Source organism: Xiphophorus maculatus, chromosome 6 (genome assembly GCF_002775205.1).
Source record: "Xiphophorus maculatus strain JP 163 A chromosome 6, X_maculatus-5.0-male, whole genome shotgun sequence".
NCBI classification, from domain to species: Eukaryota; Metazoa; Chordata; class Actinopteri; order Cyprinodontiformes; family Poeciliidae; genus Xiphophorus; species Xiphophorus maculatus.
In genome coordinates this window covers 14,389,058-14,413,551 of record NC_036448.1, presented here as the reverse complement: position 1 = coordinate 14,413,551, position 24,494 = coordinate 14,389,058, and the positions used below count along the sequence as shown (strand labels likewise).

At 35.4% G+C, this 24,494-nt stretch overlaps 1 protein-coding gene across 6 annotated transcripts in view; it reads left to right on the top strand.

Moving 5' to 3' along the window:
• Positions 1-24,494, top strand: part of tnr (tenascin R) — a 177,460-nt gene that overhangs the window by 51,899 nt on the left and 101,067 nt on the right. For 3 of the 6 annotated variants that reach the window (XM_023335633.1, XM_023335637.1, XM_023335631.1), the window contains one exon: positions 24,005-24,060. The exons of 2 other annotated variants lie outside the window; for them this stretch is intronic. The gene's annotated coding sequence lies outside the window, so the exon portion shown is untranslated. The remainder of the gene's footprint in view (positions 1-24,004; positions 24,061-24,494) is intronic. One more of the 6 variants, XM_023335634.1, reaches the window with a different exon arrangement.

Genomic DNA, 24,494 nt, shown 5'->3' with positions numbered 1-24,494 from the left:
CAAGAAAAACAATAAAAACATTAGGACATTTTTCTTAAAAATGGCCTTAAGAAAGATGTCATTGAACAGGTTAGGATAGGATTATGGATTATGGATTATGGAAAACATATTCATTACATTTTTTGCACAAAATCATTCTTGGATAATGAGATTTTAGTCTGGTTAGTTCTACCTATTTTGAGCTTCTTTCAGAAGGAGCTGTTTTAGGGCCTCTTGTCACTTTCAATCAACATAAGCTGCTGCTGTCCAGACAAAGCACTTATCTTTTCTAGCAGCCATTGTACAGGGCTTGTAGCGGTAAAACCAGCTGACCAAATGAGCTCAATCTCCACTTGGGTTGCTAGGTGACAAGCCGTTCCTGTTAGATGTGACTTAACAGTCGGGAGGTTTATGAAACGGCCCATTTTCTGGACGCCAAAAAAAATTAACTTTTTGCCTAGATAAGCAATACATTATCTTTTGGTTTCCTATACAAAGGTCTCAAAAATTATGTATGAGTTCTGCATTTATGCTAAAAGAAAAAATCATCAAGAAACTCATCAGTGTTCATAAATGTTTGAGAGAAATCATTTGAGGCCTTGTTTTTTTTTTGTTCATAGGTGATTGTTAGTGTTGACTACCAAATAATGTTTACTAACATGTATAGTCTATATTTAAATAGCGATGTGTGTTTTCCTTTTCCATAAATTTATGCTCAGTGATGGAGGGTTTTCATACTTGTACTCAGATATTATGAACACTCCCAGATGGCATTAATAAAGCTCATCATTGTCTCATTGTGGTACATGATTGTTGATGGGGTTTATCATATTTTTATCATCAAAGTGCATGTGCTACAAGAAAGAGAAATGGGTAGGTTTAGGGATTTGAGTGACTTTGACGCGAGTAAAATTTCAATGGCTAGAGAGGATCTCAAAATCCACAGCTCCTAAGGTATACGCTCTGTCTACATTGGTCATTATCTACTTTAACATGATCCAACACATGAACAGTAGCAAATTGGCGACAGGGTAACACGCCCAAGGCTCTTTGATGCATGTGGGGTGTAAGGCTAGCCTGTGGGCCTTGATCTGACATAAAGCAGCTCTAGCTTAAGCTGCTAAAGGAATGATTCCTGGTTCTAAGAAAATGGTTCAGTGTAGTGCAATGTGACGCTTTGAGAATATTTTACTGGGTAATCATGTGTCCTGCGTCAGAAGTGGATGTTATTTTGACACATGCTGCCAACTTAAGCATTGTTGCAGACCTTGTTTAAGGCATTAATACAAATTAAATTCCCTAATTGATGTGGTCTCATTCAGTAGGATAAGTGTGACCTGCAACAAAGCAGAAAATAGAAATGGAAATAGAGTTGTGTAATAAATCCAGACTTAATTTAATAAGCTTTGTGTTACATTCTCCTGACTTCCCTAATTAAATTATGGTCTTTATTTTTGTAGAGGCATGAGAAATTCAAATATGAAAAACGGTCTGAGAAATAGTGGGCAATGTAAGAAATTTTTAAGAATTGCATTGTTGCAGTTCTTCTCCCAAATTAAAGTTTCACTTAAGGTTCCTGCATAGCTTCATTCAGCTTTGGGTTTCTGTTTAAATTTTCATCTTGTGCTACTATTTTTGTCCCTTTGTCCCTGTATATCCCCCTTTAGCCACACTGGCAGTGAATCACACATTTAATAAGCAGCAGTTACATTCACAGTGTGCCATATGTCTTACTAATTTACAACACCATAGGTCTGCATTAGGTTAACTGTATAGCTGACTCCAGTGAGGTTATATTTTAACTTTCAACATTTGCTGCAGTGTACATAATTGAATTATGGGATCCTTTCATGATTTTCATACAGCTTAGTTTTCACTTGTCCTGAGCGCTGCTTTCCAGTTTTCATCAAGCAATTTTTTTCACACAGCATTAGTAATGTGATACTTCTCTATTCTTTCTTTTAAAGTCATTTGAAATGTACAGCTCCCTACTTAGCAGCGAAGATGGCCTGGGGCAGAAGAGCCTTTTGAATTTCAAGGAATTGTCAAATAGAATATAGCTGATGACTTTGTACTGTTCAATTATTCGTTTTTCACAGTCTTATCTTGGCATTGATTCTAACCATCATGTAGTGGTAAGTATAAATGCTTGAACAAATAGGAACTGGACATCCTGTTGTACCAGTGAATCCACTTGCCTTCTGCACAATCTCTAAGAATGCTAAATTTAGCTGTAAACACAATAACAGCTAAATACTTAAATCAACATATAACAGCAAAACAAATACACAAACAAAAAAATCAAGTTACTGGATGGGAAATTAAAGGTTTCTGTTTTCCAGAATTGTGTCTCCATTTAATAGCACATTCAGATATATTTTGTTGGGACTGTTACTCTTGCCATTTGGAGTGCTTATTGGTTTTATTAAAGCATAATTCAATCAATTTTGAAATATTATTGAATTCAAATATTGTGTTCTGTCTACTGGTACAAAGGGAAGTAGTTTATTAAGGTAACCAGCTTGATCTAAGGTAGCTAGCTTAATAACAGCTGGGTTTTCCTTTTAAGAAAGTATTTGTTTTGGTTAGTATCAAGTAATGGATGTTTAGCCAAAATGAATTTGCTGGATTTTGTAACATAATATTTATTGTCTGCTTTATTATTATTGCAGTAAATACAACAAAAAACTGCAATTAAAATTTAAGCCCACCTCCTTGTTTTCTGACAAGTGTGCTACTTCAGACGTTTGTTGTTCGCCAAACTCACATTAGCCTCAGCAGAGTTTGGGCTGTGCATGGTTGTAATTTGGGAGGATGTTCTGGTGGAGTGATACTGTATGTCCTCAGCACTTTTTTTAAAAGGCTCCCCTGCACATTTTTCCTGTCCAAAAGCATCCATCCATTATTCTACACATTAATCCCTAGTGGAGTTATGAGAGCCGGGATTTGAACCCAAGAACTTCTTGCTGCAAGGCAACAATGCCACACTATCTTAAATAGATTATAGTCCCAATGAAAAATAGCCTGTCAAGCGGAAGTCTGTACACTGCCCACATGCTCATTAATCGGCTCTGCTGTCTCTTATGAACATTTGATGTGACACCTGCCACTTCAACTGGTTGTCAACAGTGCCTGAACTTATGCCAACACTGATGTGCAACTTGTGAACATTTTTTTTTCTAGTTAGCTGTTTTCATTTACCTGTAAGTTGTTAACATGCTGGACATTTATTCTGCTTGAGTCATGTCAGCCAGATGGATTTTGATATCAAAGATTTCATTTACATGAACATTTGAAGGTGTGTCCATGTGAGTGTGGTAAATAGTTGCACTGCACCCCAGTACTCAAGCTAGAGACTGTAATTGCTAGCATCCACACCATTGTTCTTAGCAACTAGTTTTGTTGATGTTGAGAGGTGCTTAGTGAGATTCAAATAGCAATGTGTTCCAGGGCAAAAATTACATTTTACATATAGATGGCTGCCATTTGTGTCTTTTGGAGAAGAATAATGTCCATATTTTCACAAATGTGACCACTGTATTATCTGGGCTCTCCATAACTTTGTCTGCCTTTTCAATTACTTCAAAGTCAAGTTTATTTGTATAGCCTATTTTAGCAACAAGTCAGTTTAAAGTGCTTTACATAATAAAAACACAAAACAATAACCTATGGTGAAACAAGCAATAAACATTGTCAACAAAATGATCAAGATTAATCATCAAATATATAATATATTAATATATGTACCAGTTATTATTCACCAAAGCAATTCTGAATAGGTGGGACTTTGGCCTTGATTGAAGGAACTCTGTGCAGCAAAGGTTTTTCAGTTTTATTTAGGTTTGTTCCAAATTAGAGGAGAGATAAAAAAAACCCGCTTCTCCACATTTGGTTCTGGTTCTGGGAATGCAGCATAGACTAGAACCAGAAGAACTGAGTGGTCTGAAAGTCTGTTTTCTGAGCTACAGTGAGACAGAGTAAGAACTTTAGAACTGGAGCGTGATTATGCTGTGCAGGTGTTTGTGTGTGAACATGTGTCTGTCTGTATTTGGGTGTCAATGACCACTTTACTTTTCCTAAGCATTTATATTATTGTTTTTGTGCCCCCATCTTCGTGTCAGAAGAAAACAGCTTTAACCTTCAGTGTGCTGAATTATTGTAACGTGCCTGCACTGTATTTTATTGTCGGTAAAGATAATACAATAATGACGGAAGAGTATTTCTTTAGATCACCTATTACTGAAACGCCATTAGTAATACAGTTAATTTAAACACCATAATTCCCATCATTGCACAGTTCACAATTAACCAGAACATATTTTGGTTACCAAGGTGACAAGCATATGAGATGCTATCTGAAATCTAGCATCAGTGATAAAAATGGGCCCTATCAGAGGGGTATTTATTGAAAAATGGAAGTACTTTTTCCACAACATAAAAAAAAATCTTATCAAATTATATGCGAAATCATCAAAAAGAGCAGACAGCTACTTGAAAGCCCAATTTTATTGTAGACTTTTTTGAACAAGGAAAAAACTCTGAAAACTGTCAAGATCATATGACTTAATGATTAATTTTGTAATTAACAGTGTAACAGTAACTGGGACCAATATGTAAGAGGGTAAAAGCCAACATTTATCTTAATTTGTTCTTGCTGTTGACATAAAAATGCAAACAGAGTGAAAAATTTATATGAACTGATTAGGAGAAGCTATACAAATTTCTCTGAGTTGTTTAGAAAAAAAAAATCCTTGAAAGCCAGAGCTCATTCTAGACATAAGCTGTCTTTTGACTCCTTTGGTTTTTATATTCAACAACAATAACTTATGTTGTTTGATGTTTTTCCTCAAACAGATTTTCTAGCAGTGTTAAGTGGTGTTTTGACCCCACAATAGAGAAGATGAGGCAGAACGCACTACATGGTTTGCCTTTCTAATTGCTTCTCATAGGAACCCAGGTATTGATTGTTGCAAATGCCCATCGATTTTTAAGTGGGACTCTGCACTATCTGACGTTTGTGCTAAATACCATAAGGCGGATGCTTTCTGTCTGTTTGTGAACACAATTTATCTTTTCGTGTAGCGGCATGACTTTAACTCCATTCAAATTTGTATTTATGTGTATTGTTTTATTGAATATGAATTGGAAAAGCAGAAAAGAGGAAAATTGCTTGTGCTTTTGTAGGGGGGAACCCAGGCAGCCTTAATCGAGAGGCATTGATCTGGCCATGGGAAACAGTGTGCTTACTCGCACAACAAGATAGCCAAAGGCTATTGGCAAGCTGTTTGTTCCCATTGGATGAAATCACATGAATTTCCTCCCTATGGTCTAAACAGATCACTACATCAAAAGGTCAGAAAGAGTGCCATAATTAATAAGCTGCTTTTTTTCAATATTTCCAATAACAAAATGACTATGTGATTTCATGAGTCAACAAAGGTATTAATAATAAATTAAGCTTATGCATAATGCACAAAGATATATATACATATATTTGGTGGAAAAAGTGTGCAAAGTAAGTATGAGAATAAATTAGCCGTTTGAGAAACCCAGTGTAAATTATGTACTTGTATCTTTATTAAAGAGAGTTTAAAGCATATCTGGAATTGGTCTTTGTGATCTTTGTTTCTTAATGATAATTTGTACGGCTATTCCCTTTTAGGATATGGAGTTATGTAGCTACCTAACAGATTTTAAACCTCCAGGGCTGCAAACTTAGAAAAACTCAATAGTCTTAAAAAACCCCAAACGTACCGGTAAGTCAAATTTAGACATGGAACATAGTTACATTTCCTACACCTGTACCAAATGTGAATCTCAGTCTTCGCACCTGAGGGCTGTGTGACAGTTGGCGCGTGTTATGCTTTGAACTGTGCAGGATATTGGTTACATTGGTTAGATTTTTCATGAGAAAGTGTGGAATGAGTAATTTCTGCTAAAGTTCACTGTAGGCTCAGTAACTGACTCCTAACTGACCTCTTTTGCTTTTCGTGCAATATGGTGCCATGTTGTGTGCATGGAAAACTGTCATGTCAGTCTTTTTCATTTAACATACTAATCTAATTGTATCTAAACTGCTTCTATCCTGTAAGGGCCAAACTTTGCTGCACGCGTTTTATTTAACGCCTTTCAGAGATGCTGCAGGTTTTTTTCCGTGATGTTCGTTGGACTACTTGGCACAGGAAATGACCTGCTTTAATCGGTATTTGCCTGTCTTTGTTCCTTGCTCCACCTGTCGTTGAGGGGTTTGAATAATGCAATATGCTGCCCTTAACTTCCATTTGAATGCACTGAATCTGTCTTGTCAGCAGAGAGAAAGTGACACAAAGACAAGTAGACTTTGAAAGACCACAAGAGACAGAAAATCTGGAGAGGCAAAGGTGACAAAGACTAAGGTATGTGAGGAAAGTTTGTTGAAGGACAGAAAAAAAATCGAACACGTCACCATAAAGGGAAATGGATGTAAATTTTGTTAGAGCACTAAGAAGCACACAATGTAGACACACAAAACAGTCAAGGATTTTTCAGGATATTTGATGCATTCTTCTAATTACAGACACTTGTAAGTTTATGTGTAAGTTTATTTTGCTGGGCTGTGTTCCTGCAGCTCCAAAGTAAATGCTTAGAAGGAGAAACCAGTTTTCTCTGGAGCAGCAACAGGAGCACCTCCTGGACTGGCTTTAATTTTAGGAATAATGCCATGACTACAAAAAACTGTTGAAAAGCTGAACTTTGTTTTGGCTTACATCTAAATAAAGTGTGAATAAAATCCTGATCCAACTGTAAGCTTTCTTGCATTCATTTTCTGTTAAACTCTTATTTGTCTAAATGTACTTTGCTGAGAAAGTTTATTTATTTATTCATTTATTGATTTATTATTTTCAAAATATTCGCATTTTGAAATACTGATACTGAATTGTTATAATTCAAACAGTAGAGAAACATGTCTTGATGTCTTCTTTGTCCTACTGAATCAGCAATCCCTGTGACAGTTTTCTTTCGTAGCCCACTGTTAATTTTCATCTGACTTTTCTGTGGTTACACAATGTTGGCTTCATTTATAACATCTTACTTCTGATCATTTGTCAGTTCAGCTTTAATTTGGAAGACCACCACCTTGAATAATAGTCCACTTATTCCCAATCTCCCTTCTCGATATTTTCCATTTTTACTGTGAGATTTTGACTATAATGACAGGCTGGAAGGTGAAACCCTTCATACATTGTGAGGAGGTTTATTATTCTTAGCTATCAACTTCTTTTTCCTCTTTTGGCCAGGCTGCTTTCCAGTGAGGCACATAATAATAGGTAACATTCTTGTTATCCCCTGGTTCTTCCTGACCTTTCTTACTCATTATATGGTGTAATAAAATATTTGCCCCCTTACAATTTTTTTTTTGTTTGTTTTTTTTGCATTTTTGTTTCACCTGGTTATCATTTTAATTCTATATGTTAAACAGGGCAATTCTGATTGGGAAAAAAGTAAGTATAATCTTTTTTTTTTTTTTTTTTTTTTTACATTTTATGTATAATGGAATAATAACTTAATGTATGGGTTTTGAAATTTATTTTCCTTTTTAAATTATTTCAAGACATATTTAATGAGGAGCATCTGGACAGGACATTTTTGCAGGCAACTCATTATTAAGTGTCAATTTTCCTCTGGTTTCATGAATTGAACAGAAAACAACTGGTAATTTTGCTAAGAGATCGATATCTAGAGATCGAATCCTCTGACCTCAAAAATCCAGATACTGAGCTGAAACTTTTTTATTGTTTCCTGTTAAAGGGAATTTCTCCAGTTGCATTTATAACATGTAGCTGGAGAATGAACAACATCAATTTTAATTAATGAGAACTTCCTTCATATTAACACCTCTGATTTGCAGTTGTCAAATCCTGTAGAAAGACCATGGCCAGTTACAACAATGGACACATATTTCTGTACTTGAGTCTTTCATCTTTTAAGCAAGTTCCTCTCAATGGAATGCAGAATTTCAAGAGAGATGCTCTGAAATAAAAATCACATAAAATTGCAATGATGATCACTCCCATACGAATAGATGGATCAATGATTTGCACAAAAGACCTACTCAAAAGTATTCTGCCAAAATCAGATAAGGAGAAGTTAAAACTTGAGACTTTAGTGGCCCCTGATCTATGTACTTTAAATTGCCTCTATGTTAGAGCTCTTTGAACATATCTTTAAACTCAGTCTTTTTCACACTTTGTAATTCCTCAGTCTTCATCTAAAATGCCTAACACAGAGGTCTTTTGCTGTTAAGTCTCATCAGTTCAGGTTCCATTTTTTTCTTTCAGCATCATGTGCTTCTCTTCTTCCTTCTCATGCTACTCCACTGTTTTTTCCTCCTCGGAAGACAAAGTCGAATGGCCCAATAGCTTTTAATTGCTATGGTTTTTATGTGGTCTGCTGAGAAATAAAAGCCACTCAGCACTTCTGTCCACAAGATAGATGCTGCCGATACTTCTCACTGAGTTGCAGCATGGGAGCACACCCCGTGGCTCAAGGAAGTGCAGGTGAAGTAATAAAAGAAAATGGTTCGCTGCGAGGGGGAAAAAAATCCCCTGCAATGGATTTCATTTTTTATTGGAAACAAGTCACTCAGGGTCACACACACAGTATGAGAAATTTAAATCCGCATGGACACGCAAAGGCAACTACACATACGCGAAACAAGGAGCAGTGTGAGAGGAGCAGCAGCTTGTTAGCAGCAACCAGTTCAGTAATGAAATCTGCTCTTGCTGTTGGACAAGGAAGCATATGGTAGCCATCACACAGTGACTCAGACTTGTATTAAAAATGGAGACTGCAGGAAATCAAAAGCATTGCTTGGATCCCTCCTGTGCTTGACTCAGTTCTGGTGTTATAAGGCTGAATGCAAGCCCTTTATCTCTGAAAGGCAGAAAGATTAGATGAACATGGCCCTCTCTACCTCTGGGTATGGATTAAAAATACTTTGTCACACCTATTAACACCGAAATATATCACAGTATGTCACAAGCTGAAGCTCTGAATGAACTTTATATAAGCATATTGCATTGACATAAATGGCATACAAGTATAAAACAATATATATATTTTTTTTACTCACAGTGAGTGTCCTATAAATTCTGCAATGTCAAGAAATCATGAAATTTTTTATACTGGTTTCTGAAGATTGCAGTCTTTCATTTGAGGTATAGTTGAAGCCACCTTGGCCAAGTTTCGGAAAGTTAAGGGACCACTAAAAATGGTCAGTTTCTCTGATTTTACATTACATTTATTTTATTCTATGAACTAATCACAGCATGTCTCCAAAATTCCAAGCAAAAATTTGTATTTATTTGCACAAAATGAGAAATAGTCAAAATAACGAAAAAGATGCAGTGCTTAAAGACCTCAAATAACGTAAAGAAAACAAGTTCATATTCATTTAGAAACAGCAATACTAATGTTTTGACTCGGGACTAGTTCAGAACTCCATATTTGGTGGAATAACATGTGGGTTTGTGTATGTGTGAAAAAAATTAAATCTAGGTAAGTAATTACAGACATCAAGAAGAAAAACTGGTTCATGCTTTATTTTTAATAGGTTAGATTACGCCAAAGGTGTATTTAGTGGACTTTTTCAAAAATCAAACAGGCAGCTGCAGTTCAACCAAAATGCTGAAGTCCTAACTAACATTATGAAAATGGATCATAACACACACCAGTTCTTTGTTCTCTTCCACTGAACTAGCTCTCTGTTTTTCAAAGAGTAGATTGTTAAATTTTGCTATTTGTGGTAAAGCACAAAAGCTCTCGCTTTTAAGGTTTTCTCAGGCTTTCAGAGACCTGCTTACTCAGTGTTCCCAACACCTAAACTAGGTGAGGCAGCATTTATTTTCTATGCTCCTCAGCTCTTGAACAAACGCCCCAAAAACATGAGATGGGCAAAAACTATTGGCTATCGCTACTGTAAATGAGGATTGAAATAATTTTTGTTTACTGTTTGAACCATCTATTTATGTTTTGCCTTTCTAATCTGTATTTTAACACACTTTCCTTTTATGCAATGTTTTCTATACATATAATATACAATTTTATTATTTTTTTCTGGGAGTTCTGTAAAGCACTTTGGATTATAATAATAATTCAATACTTTATTTTTGGCTTTAAATCTAACTGCATGAAGACATAGCTTGAAATGTTTTTTTTATGTATTATCAAAAGTTGGTCCTCACAGGAACAGTTAGGTTTAGCTATGCAACTGTGCACAGTTCATAATAAATGCATTCAGTCATATTTTGAAACATTAATGCATCATCAATCGATGCTTTAAGGCAAGGTGTCAAACTCCAGTCCTGGAGGGCCATTGCCCTGGAACTTTTAGATGCGCCTCTGCTGCACCACACCTGAATAAAATAATTAGGTTGTTAGCAGGACTCTGGAGAACTTACCTACACAAGAAGGAGGTAATTAAGTCAGTTCATTCCAGTGTTTTGTACCTGTGGCACATCTAAAAACTGCAGGGCACCGGCCCTTGAGGACTGGAGTTTGACACCCCACTTTAAGGCATCCAACATTGAGAAAGGGTAACTAAAACAGAAACAGGAAACAACCCCAGTCATGGAGCCATTTTCTGGAGATTTGCAATCATAAACGTTATCATGGTGAGAGGATAATTGCTATATTTTACCCAATGCAATAAATTATATGTGAATATGGAATGATCAATTCCAGCTTGTTACATATATATATATATATATATATATATATATATATAACAGAATGCGCAAAATTTTTAAGCACTGCAATCAGCTGAAAATTATGCAAAGACTAATTATAATTTTGGATTTTAATCTTTGAATTTTAATCTTTTAAGGCTTCTCAAAATGCATGTCGCAACATTAACATGCATGTTTCCTTTACAGAGAGTATGTGGAGATTCATTGAAGAAGCAAAGAGTTTCAGTGGCATAGAGAATTCAAACTTACTTGGAACCCTTGATTTCAATTCTATGCAAATTTAGTTGCTGGAAATGTTGAAATTAATCTGAGACAGAAGATTAATTTGTTGAGACAAAATGTCATTAAGAGAATAGTTACAGAAAAAGTGCTGGGAATGCAACAATATTTATTACGTTTGTTAAATCTGTGAATCAACAGAATTTTATAATCCTGAAATTGCAAATAACACACTTTTAAGAAAACAAATATGGAATTATTTCACTTTAGTGTGTCAGTATTGTACTTTCTGATATAAATTTCCTGAGAGGGGAAAAAGGCAACCAAATTGCAAATATATCTTCTTGGTGTACTCGCACGTCACTGCAAATGAGTCGTCTTCATAACTGCCGACACTGAACATGACAGCAGGACATGCCTTTAACAGAACAGAGGCTATTCTACACACTGAAGACAGTCCTGACATCCTGAAGGGAAATTAAGTATGGATCACAGTAAGTTATGCGATTACGCTGGAACTGAACCATGTCAGAAGTTCACTGAAGAGTTTAATTGCTATCCGTGAGATTGGATTTTGTTAGTCTCACCACATGATGGAAATTCAAAATATGAGTCCATGAAAAAGCAATTACTTGCTTTACTGCTTAAGTGTTAAGAGGCTCTCATTATCTAGTTAAAACCCTTCACAATTCTAATTCAAAGGAAGCTCTAATTTGCTTTATTTACTGTCAAACTGCAGAGCTTATTTTTTTCCTCTGTGGGTGAGACACAGTTGAGTGGAGTGTTTGACTCTTACTTTCATTACAATAAAATGGCCAACAATAATTATGATGAAAAGCTTCTTTGTTAATAAGACAGAAAACTTCAAAAGTTTTACAATCATTTGCAAAAACCAGTTGAAAGTTTAATTTGACTGAAATCCCAGTTTGGTGAGAAGATCTCATTATTCATTAAAAGCATAATAGCTTAGGTAGTAGAAATATTTCCTTTGAGTTGAAATACAATTACCAAGGCTGCCTTTATTGTTACATAAATGACAGAAAAATGAAGATGATGATCTAAAGTAAGTCAGGTCTTGTTCTTTTAATATAAAATGCATTGCATACGAATAGAATAGAATTTAATAGCTCAAAGGCAGAACGCATTTTCCAGTTATATCATATGGCTTAAGTTTTTTAAGGTAAGAAAAATTTACAAAATGTTCCTGTCTGAAAAGTGCAACTAAATGTATGCAAATTGTGTTTACAGCTTGCAAATGTTTGTCATTATTCAAACCATAGCTTGTAGACAGTACTGTAGTGGTCAAGGGAAACATTTAGACATCCAAACCTCTCTGAGGCTGCTTACTTAATTAGTCTAGGTTACTGTAGTGATTCAGGCAGCAGAAAGCCATTTTTCCAAGTTGAGCTGGCAGCATACCAACTCGACTTGGAATCAGCCCCTGGTGAGAATGACTTTTGTAGAATTTCCTACTGCTTTGTTTATCAGCAGGATGTTTTATTTTTTTCGTTTCTTTTTTCGACAGTATGACTGATGTAGTGAATCCATTGTCATGTTTCTCTCTCATTTCTCCGTGTTGCTCCAGACAACAAACACACATTTCGGTCTATTCAGCATCTTAGACAAACATACAAAGCGTCTCATTTTGTTTAAATGAGCAGAGAAGTGTGAGGTTGAAGGCTGTGGAAATGCTTCTGAATAAGACTTGTTTCATCATGTTGCACACAAATCAATAGCCACGATAACAAATTATCAAGTATCACGTTATGTGGTCATAGCTATCTGTCACTGAGGGCGTGTGTGAACTCACAAATGTTTGCTGGAGCTGGTTCAGTTAGAAAGATAGCACCAAAAGCAGCAGATTTTTTTCATGACAAAAAAACCAAACAATCAATACAGCAACCTTGATCTTTGTTCTCTGAAGAACAGACATCATTGGACCAGGATCACGACTTGTGAAAATGTAGAAAGGAATGATAAAATAACTGATAAAAGAATCTGTTATTGATTTTGTTGCTTTATATTACTCTGTCAAATAATTTAATTTTCTCCAGGCTGGTTGCTACCAAAAGTGTCTCATGATGGTAATATATTTTACATTTAAAAGGATATTTACTCATATTTTAATGGCTAAACTAAAAATATAGATCATGTGATTTGATGTTAACACTCATGAAAACCTTAAGTGTCTTGAAAATCATATTTGAAGGGAATATGTTTCCTGACTCTCTGACAGGAACCCAACAGTTTTGTATTTTGTTCAGTTATGTCCGTCTTTTGTAGATTTGTCTGTATGATTGACAGTGTCCCTCATTTAGTAAAACTCTGGAATGCACCCGGGTGCAAAAATGATGACAGGACAGGTTCCACATTTAATTTATGAAAGTAAGGACTTCAGTCAGTGGCCACCTTAACAGAATTTCCTAAATGAATGAATTAAAAATGAGAAACACTAGAGATTACTTTCAAATTATACATAGCAGCACAACATAGGATTATTAGCAGGCTAATAATTATATTATTAGCCTGCTAATAATCCTAAAAGACATGAGTATTTGCATATTTGTATATTTTCTCAAACATACGTATTTAAAAGACTTAAGTATTTAACAGTACTATGAAGTCCTTTCTCTAACAGCCTCCAGAACCACTTTACATCAACAGAACCTAGAGGACTAAATTAAACTCAAGTTTTTTTGCAGAACGGCATACTTTAAAACAATGTCCCAAATTTTATTCCTTCAGCTGATTCAGAGCTCTATTTTAGTAACTTGATGCAACATTTTACACTGACCTATGTATGAATGTGTATATCCTAGATCTCCTACTGAAAATACATGAAGTCCAAATACCTGGCCTTGGACAGCGCTTTAGAGAACCAGGTTTCCTTCTAGATGTTGGCATAACTCCATAATGGGAAATAAATAGCCACTGATCAACCTAAAAGATAAAAGATTTGGTTCAGAAATCCCTGGCCTCCTGTGCACAGTTATAAACAAAGAGATGTACAGTGCAGACTGTTTAAATCTCCTTACTGCTTATGATCTTGTGGTAGGGCTATTAAATGTTCTTCAACTGGTCAGTAATTAATCACACAGACAGTCCATGTACCACAGCCATCCTCCTGAGATATTCTGAGCTTAGCCAAAGCTTGCTAAAAATATTTCCTATTTTAGAGGCTGAAGGGTTTTTTTTTCTCTGAAATTCCTGAAATTATGCTTCTTAATATCTCTTTTCATCTAAGCCTAATTGTAATTTCCACTTAACTCAAAGTGCAGCCTGTTAACATTTTAAGTAATTTATTTCTAGATTTCTCAGATTCATGCTTTTTATTTCTATGTAATGCAAAATGTGCATTACATAGTACATAGGAAGATAATTTCTTATTTATTTGAATCCAAAAGCTAATTTTTACAATTTTAACATTCTTGTGTCTTTAGAAATACAGTCTCTGTGATATTGTGCACCTGTGCAAATCTATTGTTTGTGTTTCTTTCATTCTTATTTCCATCCACTGTTACATAAAAAATCTTTTATCTTTTGCTTTGTCTGCCCAGTCTTGCAGATCTCCTGGTACACATGATTACTGTGTGAGTAGACTAATGAGTTTTGTATTGATTTTGACTTCCTTTACACAGTCCGACCAAGATTCTTTAATTTAATCACAACCCCACAACATAACTGCATCACTACATCTTTAATATATGAAACACCAGCTGTAATACCACTTCAGCTTTTTTTGTTTTTGTTGTGCATTAAATTCAGCAGTGGGAAGCACAGATATTTGCCTCATTCTTCTATTTTGAATAAATCCTACTTCCTATGGAAAACCTCACTGGTTTTCAGGCAACAATATAGGAAACTGTTTTCAAGGAGATGATTTTTAAACGTCTGAAAAGGCTCCCAGAAATCAATGAAACATGCACAGTTCATACACTGGATTTGCTTGAATAACCAAGGTAATAGAAAAACTTTTATCAAAGCTCCCTCTCACTCTGCAAATGCAGCTTTGCTCATTGGCAAGCAGGGCCATCTTTTGAGATTATCGGGAAGTGTATTGCTCAAAAGAAAAGATTTATTTTATACACAGGTGGGACAATTAAGCAAACCTCTTTCTTTCTCTAATGCTGTGTATGACTGACATTTCAATAAGTATTAATATGTGTTACTGAACTAATTTCACCAAAAAAAAGAAAAAAAATGTGTGCTTAGGAAAAGGAATTTCAACATTAACTGTTTGTACTTAAAACGGGACTACAAGATATACTTTTTAGTTGACAGCTTCAATCAAATGAATGAACCAAAGCTAAAGTCAACATGTTTTTTAAAGTACATGAGAACTTATCTTTATGTCAACACATTTCTTGTGATGATATTATAATATGAACTGTATGCTTCATTAATTGTTTCTGTACTATTTTCTGTTCCAGAACGATGAATAACAATGCTGTTGAAAAGGCAACCCAGCCTTTGCTAACATTTATGCTGTGTTGTTGTTTTAAAGCTTGTTTAAAAATCTACAAAAAAACAGAAGAACTAGGGTTTTGTCTCTTATGCGTCTTAATAGAGAAGACTAGCTAATTTATTTCAGTAATTTCATTGAAAATTGAAACTCAGATATAGATATTCATTAAACACATAGTGATATCAGTCATTTATCTGTGGCAAATTAAATTATTTGGCTTTCAGGTAGTGACAATATAAAAAAAAATCTTCAAAAACTTTATATAAAAACAACAAAATCAAGACTTTTAATGCAGATTTGTTCTATTGTGGCCCACTGAAAGTAAAGTGTACCCTTTGTTATACAGTAAATACATTCAGTATTTGGTGACCAGGACTCATTTTGCATGACTTACTACATGACTGTGGCATGGAGCCAGTCAGCTTGTGGGGCTGCTGAGGTATGAAGGAAGCACACTTTGTTCGTTCTGCTCTCTCACATCTTCCTCTGAATAATTCTTTATGTGCTTTAACATTTCATGGTAGGTGACTATTGTATACTGATTTTAGAATTGACTAGCAGACGAGGAAGTCTCCAAATCATCTCTGATTGTGGATTTTTTGCAGTGACTCTCAAAGTTTTTACCCCAGCCACACTTTTGAATCTCCACCAAACTCTTGATCAGGCTTTGTCTCATGTCTCTCTTATAATGATGGTTATTTCTGTGGTTTTGCACCTTTTCTAACTCAACTTTCCATGAATTTGGTTGGATACAACATTCTGTGAAAAGCCCGCTGCTGCTGTTTTTTTCTTCAATCTTGTTTTGGCAAGCAGTGTACCTGGAAACCTGAAAATAATGTTCAGGTTTTTTTAGCATGCAATTTTTACATTGTCACTTCAAATTCAACCACTACTACATATATAGTCTAAAATACATCCCACAGTGATTATTTTATATTTTCCCAAACATATGTAAGGATTTTAATTCTAGCAAAGTTATATGTGAAGATTCCTTTTGAATTTTTAAGTTGATCTTCATTGTGAGTTTCATTTTTTTCTTAATAGTTAATGGAGGGCGGAAAAATCTTTCACTATAACAAGTGGAGCACAGGTCAAAGATCATTAATCTTGCTTTCAATGTACACAAGTCGATGTGATCTGATATTTCTATTTCTGTGTTGAAGCATAATTTCTGCCTCAGGTGAGTACTTTTTAGATAGAGGCATACATGCACACATCTATTTATCTAGAATTATTATCACAATGTTTATACATGCTCTTTATAAAGTGTATAGCCAGGTTTATGTCTTTCATTAAATTTTAAGGGATTAGTACTCCCTTCTAATCTTGCTTCCCTTAAAGTTTATCACTTCAGAGCTTCTAATTATCTCCTTCATTTTCAATCAGAACATTTGGAGTTGATACACTATCTAATTATTACAGAACATCCCCTCATGTTCTTGCTTTAATGTCCACAGTTAACAGGATTTTCAAGCGGATTACTATAGAGAACCAGAGAATGGTTCCTCTTGAAGTTCGGGGAGAAGCCCAGGCTTATATTCCCTAAGGTCTGCAATGCTGATAATGTTCTCTCTGCAATGAGAGTCAATAGGAAGTGGATTGAGAACTGCTGCATTTGTCTCTCTCACGCTCCTTTCGCAATCCCAATCATCCACCTGGATTTTCCACTGCCAGACCTTCAGCCCTCACCTCAGTGCATCCTTCAGAGAAAGACTTAGCTGTCTCTGTGAACTACAGAGGTAGATGTGAGAAGCTTATCAATTGGAGGATGAATGAAATGACTTCAGACATATACAGCACTTTTCAGGACCCTCAAAGACGCTTTATAATGAAATCAGCCATTCCCATTCATTCACATATTCACACACTGATGATGGCAAGCTATTTTATTGTAGCCACAGCTGCCCTAGGGCAGTCTTTCAGAAAGGAGGCTCCCTCCCTGGATTTTGTTAACTTACTCAGACCTGATGAGCATTATGTATGCTGTCTTTCAAACATGCTAAAAATTATGCTTGCTTAAACAGGCATTCGACTATGAATGCACTCTACTAGTTATAGATATGGATATAGAAAATACTAAGACTGTTAAAACCAAGTTAACATGAATGATAACTTATTGGATGATGCTAGAGATGTAAGAGGGATGGGTGTGAAAATAAGTTTTTTACACCCATCTACCCACTTCTATAAATGTGTAAATATTACTTTACTATAGTTTTTAATTTTTTTGTTTGCCTTTGTTTTACATTTATTTTGTTTGTATATAACTTTTATTCTCTTATTACACTATGTTCAATAAAGTCAAACTCAAACTAGAAGTCAGGTTTGAAAGACAGATCCTAAGGACAATTTAGAGAGACCAATAAACCTTGCAGACATGTTTTTGAACTGTGGGAGGAAGTCAAAGTACCCGGTGAGAAGCCAGGAAGAACATTGAATTGTTTTATATAGAATTTTTTAAGTTTAGGAAATTCTTTGAATCATTAACTTTAAGAGTGTCTTCAGGGCTTGGTATTTAACCCGATTCGGGCTACCAGATCGCCGGCGATCTGAGATGCATACATATTTTTCAAATGCCGGTAGAATTCGAACCACGTAAGGTAGAGCAATTTTTTTTTTTGCATATTAAACTGTAAGAATAGACCCTTTTCACAGTGACGTCAGACAATGGCCGCCATAACTCAAAACTGGGTATCTTTACTTCCGGTGTGATTTTGCCTTGGGAACCAAGCTGAAAACTTCCCGCATTCTCATAATCTTAAGGATATAATAAAAGGTAAGTTTAATAATAACAGCATTTAAGTGTTAGATAGCTGTTACTAATCATTGTAAATTCACCATTCTCTATCTGTGTATAAAATAAACAGCCTCCGATCGGAGAGTAAACCACCTAGCAGCAGCTTTAGCCACATTTAGGAAAAATATACTCTCTGTCAGCGCTGTAACGTTTAGAGGTTCACTTTCTGTGTTTTATAAAACAGTGTTTACGTGCTAGATAACCGTTATAAGTCATTGTCAATTTACCATTCTCCAACTGTATTCAAAGGAACCAGCTTCCGATCATGAGTAAACCAGCTAGCAGCAGCTTTAGCCACAGTTAGGAAACATATACACCGCCGCCTGTCAGTGATGTAACGTTTAGAGGTTCATTTTCTGTATTAATGGAAAATGAAAACAAGACAAAAGCCACAAATAACAGTTGGGCTTGACGATATTTCTGTTTTTCCAGCAACAAAATGCGCATCTCCATGCACTGTTCATGTTTCTGTCACTGCTAACTGTCACAGAGTCTCTCCCAAAGACGCAAAGAAGGAATAAAAATAAATACTCAAGAAAATATTAATGTGCAATGATTTGGATAAATAACTTTAATCTGATTACTGGATTTGAAATACGAACTCGTTAGATTATTCGTTACCGAAAAAGTGGTCCGATTAAAGGCATTACAAAGCAGCGGCGGCACCGGACATCTCTGCTTATAACAAACAAATCCCTATTTTATGGGATGAGTGGCAACTCCAGTCTATAATTTAATAATCTGATCAAGATTAGAGCCTAAAACGTTATAGTTCAAAAACAGTAAAAAGTTCTGGTTAAGGAACAGTTATGTCACGTAGTTAGCTAGCTAACAAAATTCACTAATGCTAAGCTAACGGTTACGCAAAACAAAAATACCTACCTTCATAGTCAAACAGGTATTGTTCGGTGAAGAATTTGTAGCCTTTGTCTAATTTAGATTTTTTTTTGTCAGAGAGAACTGGTTTGCAAATCGTGATATATCTTCAAATCTGATTTTAGGCAAATGTTTTAGAGACTGTGTAAACTCCATGCTCCGGTGATCTGTCTGATCAACATATGCTGTCAGATTTATACATCTCTCTCTCTCTCTCTCTCTCTCTATATATATATATATATATATATATATATATATATATATATATATATGAAATAGACAACTTTATCATTACTTACTATGTACACCGGAACTAAGGATACACAGCTTCGAGTCAAAACGGAAGTTGTGTGACGTCATGTGAAAAGGGTCTATTGCGCTTCCTTTTCCGACCCTAAACATCCCCCCCGAGTTGCTGTGCGCGCGCAGACGAGTTCACAGATTTATAGTAAAAAGGATGGGTCCACAAACATGATGTGGCATCCATCCCTATATTTGTAGATCAGCTCGGGTCTGGCCAATCACTTCCTGTGTTGTTCTGACGTTGACAGAATGAAATACTACGAGATTTCATGAAATGTCACATGACTTCAGGGGACTTCCACAGCTCCAGTGGGCATGCTAAAAAATAAAGTCCTTGCTCTCATCATGACATTTTGTCATGTGGACAGACATTTTCTCATGTGAATACACAAAGACTGACACACTTTCATTTAAATGTTTGTATTTTATTGTTGATGTACAATGTGCAATGTATCTTCTGCACTTCTTTTTTCTGATTGCACTGATAAAAGCATTTTTTTTATTTTCCCTCGTTTTATTGTTTTTAGAAAATTGGCTGTAACTTTGAAACGAAGCTTTGAAAAAACTCCAAATAAATTGTGTTTGGTTTAGAAGGCTTGTGTGCAACTTTTTTGTATTGGGAACTTTGGTAAATAAAGTTAGGAAACTCTTCATATTTACAAAAATATGTCAAAAAAATTATAAACGGATGGAGTTCTTGTTATTGTTTTGCAAATTTTCTATTTTTAATCAGTTATTATTGATAAATGGCATACAAACTTGGAAAGGAGGACTTATAAGGATTTTATAGATGTAAAGAACATTGGAGTGCTCCTAATAATGACTCTGCAGCATCCAAAAATGTAAAAAGATGCTCATGCGGACTTTTATAATGGTAGTCCTAGAAGGGACATTTTTTGAACTCTTGTAACCATTTTGCTGTGTGATAAATTGTGTTTGAAACATCTATGACTCCAGTTGATGGGATTAAAGGAAACTAAGAACGTTTTTCTATTATGTTCACTTTACACTAATAATCACAGCAAGTTTCTGTTTTCTTCCTGCCTTTTGCCATCTGCACCTCCTCACTTTGTGCCTTGGAACAGACAATGAAATAAAACCTTTTTCTGCTCAATTGCTCCAGTGGACGACGCATTGAGACCCATTTGACGACACACTAAATGATTTTTATTTTCTGGTGGAAAAAGAGGGCTTGGAACCAATTTTTCACTGGCTCAAAGAGGGCAAAGGCAGGTTTTGGTATGGCAGTTGATAAATGACTGGTGGGAGGTAATCCATCTGCTGCATCAACAAGAAATAGGATCGTCTACTGTTAAAAAAAAAAAAAAATCACGGTTAGAGGCGGATTCCTATAAAGTCCAAACATGCTGTAGAGTACAGTAACATGTCTGTGTGTTTGAGCTAGTGATGGAGTGACTGTCTTTCAATCTCTTTCTCACTTTTTTTGCTTTTTCTGTAGTTCACACACACACACACCCCGACACACACACAGACAAGAATGGCCATGTGCCATCTTGCCTAAATACCAACTATCTATCATCCGTGATATTTCATATATTTTAAATTCAATAAGCCAATATGATTTATGTAGTGGCTCGGGTGGCTTTGGTACTTTGAGATTTAAGGCTAGAGACAGTAAAATGCATTAAGAAGTTCTTTGTTCTCTGTGTTTTCACTGACCATGAACAACATCTGAGGACTTCAGGTCTTTTGTGTTTGATCCTGTACAGAAGTGCAAAAATAACATTTACATTACATCTAACTCTTTAATATTAAATTCAATATACTGCAAAATTACCCTATGGTGTACTCTGATGCATCCAGTTGCATTTGCTGTGAATTTTTGACCATTAATGAATGTTGCACCTTAATGTTTTCAGTTTCTTCTTCTCAGTAAGGAATCACTAACATGTTTAAATATCAGTATATTTTGAAAATAATGCAAATTATTTAGAACCATCAAAATCTTAGATATTTTAAATATTAGTTCATTTTTCAAAAATATTTTATTATAGTTTTATAAATAGATAATGTAAAGTAGCATGTTCAGATAAAACCTATGTTTTAATTTTATATTTATCCATATAACTGCTTGTCCACCCAACTCTCCATGACCCAATGGCTATGTAAACATGACAGTTTTGCCAGGTGGCTATTTACACTGAGTTTCAGATTTATATTGAATTTATCTCATTTCTTTGTGAGAAATAACTCTCAAATTGTTTATTTTTCAAATTCTGACCATAGTTTTTATTTCATGTTTTGCTTCATGATATCTGCACCTCAGTCAAGAACACATTCAGTCCACCTTTCTGCCTTTGGATTGGTGCTATTGCTTTGTTGTACTTAAGACACAGAAAAAAAATATGTGCATTTCTTTCTGTTGCTTATATTTTTTATTCATGCACCTGCCTTTTGCAATAATGGTGTTCTTCATCTGCTCCTGGTCCTGCAAATAAACAGCAGGAGAATAATAAGATTCACATTCAAAAGTCTCCCTCTGTGTTGCTTCCACAGCTACAAAGCACTCAGAGGAAGAAGCGGTCCACATGTAACTGTATTCTCACAGTAGGACTGCAAATACAGTAAAAGTGGCTGTGTGTATGACTGAGTGCAGTTGTGGTCTGAAATTTACTTACACTCATAATAGGCTTGAATTTGGCGCTTTAAAAATTATTTGAGCCTTTTCTTGATTGGAATGAAAACATGCCACTGCAATAATTATTTTAATAATTAAGTTTGTGTTTATTGTACATCATTTATAATTTATACAGTGCACTACTGACAATAAAACCACCAGCATGCTTGATAACTGTTACTTTTTTAAAACGTTTGAAGCATTGCCTTCTCTGTTCCAAGCATGTCTCTACCATTGTGGCTTCACAGCTCAATTTTTTTCCTGATCTAAACATTTCACCAGGAGGCATTTGACTTGTCAGTGTCACCCACTGCCTAAACAATTTAGCTTCTTTCTTAGTCTGTCCTCTCTCAGGCAGGTCTCTGTGGACGACGATGCTGGTGTTTTAGCAGCTTTCAGTTCATGACAGGTTCAAGATTTCAATGAACCAATGTCCAAACCAATTTCCTTTCATTTCATGGTGACAGTTTGTGTCAGATAGTTGAAAATTGGACACAATTGGGTGCTCCAAAATAAATTGAAACTGGTTTTGGAAGGGCTATAACTGGCTAACATTAAGTTTCTAAAAGGACCACAACCTTTTGTGGGAAATCTGAGGATTTTACAAGAAAAGTGTGGTCAAGGCTAGCAAACCAATGAACTTTAACAACTGTGACAAGAGAAGAGGTGCCTATTATTGGACCAGAGGCGGGGTCATATTTAAGGACTCTTTCGTGTCCCAGAGTACACGAAAGAAAGACCGGAGGCCGGGATTTTCTTCTGGCAAGCAGCAGTGGTAGCAGTGCTACCAACGCTATCTCTCTGCAGCCTTCTTATAGACAATGCTTTCTAAAAGTACATTTCTGTTAATAATTTCAGCGCAATTTGAAGTTTTTGTAACTGTACTGCACACATTTTAATTAGTATGTGGCATCTTTCAGCTTTTCTTCAACAACTGACATGTCTAAAAGCTTTAAAAATATATACTTACAACTGTCCCTGCATACCAACTTATTACTTTTGAAAACCTTTTCAGTTTTAATGAAGCTTTCAAGTAAATGATCTAAACTATTAAAAAGTGTGTTGTTCAATTATAGTTGCAAGCCAACTCTGCACTAGATTGAAGAAACATTACATTGTCATTTGTTCAATTTCCTTTAGAGGTTTATCAGTAAGAGTTTATACCATCCATGTCTTTAATCTCTAATTCTGTAAATCTAAACCGCTGTAAACTAGGCAGTCCCCACATGCTTTATGAGTTGGATATTTGATTCTGCTTTTTTGTTACCTCCAAGATACTTACATAATTTTTCACAGTTTTCATTCCCCCCTATTTTACAGTTTGTATTGTTGATTTTGACTTGCTTGCTTTGTTTCTTTGTTATTCTCAGAGAAATCCAACACTCTGTTCTCAGTGTTTGAAGCACTAAGAACAGAGCTTACCCTTTTGTTGATTCAATCAGATTTCTTTCTTGGAAAAAATTAAATGAATTTGGTAATTAAATGAATTTTCTTTTTAAATAATTAACCTCAGAGCTCATAAGAGCAAAGCTTGTCTCTGTATCTTACTGGACATGAGCAGAACAGTGGTGAACAGACGGGGCTTTCTTTTGTATTTGCGTGGGCACTATTTCTTTTTTTTTTCGGTTGTTTTTCAGTGAGAGCACCTCGAGAGGCGTGTTGCAACACAAATCCCCAGCAGTACATGAGATGAAGAAAACAAATGAGCACTTTTCCTGTTTTCTGTGCTGAAAGTGGAACCTCTGTGTGCTCTTTTTCTATCAGCAGGGTGGGGTGTAGATGTGTAGGCCTCTGTGAACTCTTCTTTTTTTCCTGTTTGTGAGCCTTTTCAATGTATTTGCCTTTAAAAGATGAGGGAATGGAGACAGAGCTTGTAACCTTAACCTCAATATTTAAATTCACATAATTTCTATTATGCGTTTTACTCTTAAATCAGGCAGAGAGCAGTGCAAATATGTAATTTCTATCATTCTTATGTAATATCCCTTTGTCTTGGAAAGGTGCAGGCACAGAAGGAGCTTAGTCACAAGATAACAAGGTTCCCACGGAAATAAAGGTATTTTGCACACACACATGCACGCCTACATGTATAGACACTGTAGCAGGGTCTCTCTCTCTGTCTCTTTTAGTGCTAAACCTAACCTATAACCAATAGGAGCAGTGGGTCCGCAAAATATAATACGTGTTAGGAAACCGGTTCTTAAAATGTATAAGACCATACGCACATAATATTGCTGATTTGGATGTATTGGACTGTTATTATGCACACTTACAAAATATATATCTATTGAATCAAATGGGGGTAAAAAAGAAATTCCCTAATGGGGTGAAGTGTTTAAAGCACTTAAAATGTGAAAATCTCTAGACCGTGTCACCTCAATTTTAACATCAGAAAACCCTCAAAACCAATTCAGCAGTTCCCCTCATACAGGAGAAATTTATTTTCCATCTAAATCCTTTAATGAAGAATTATTTTTTTTAATTAAATTT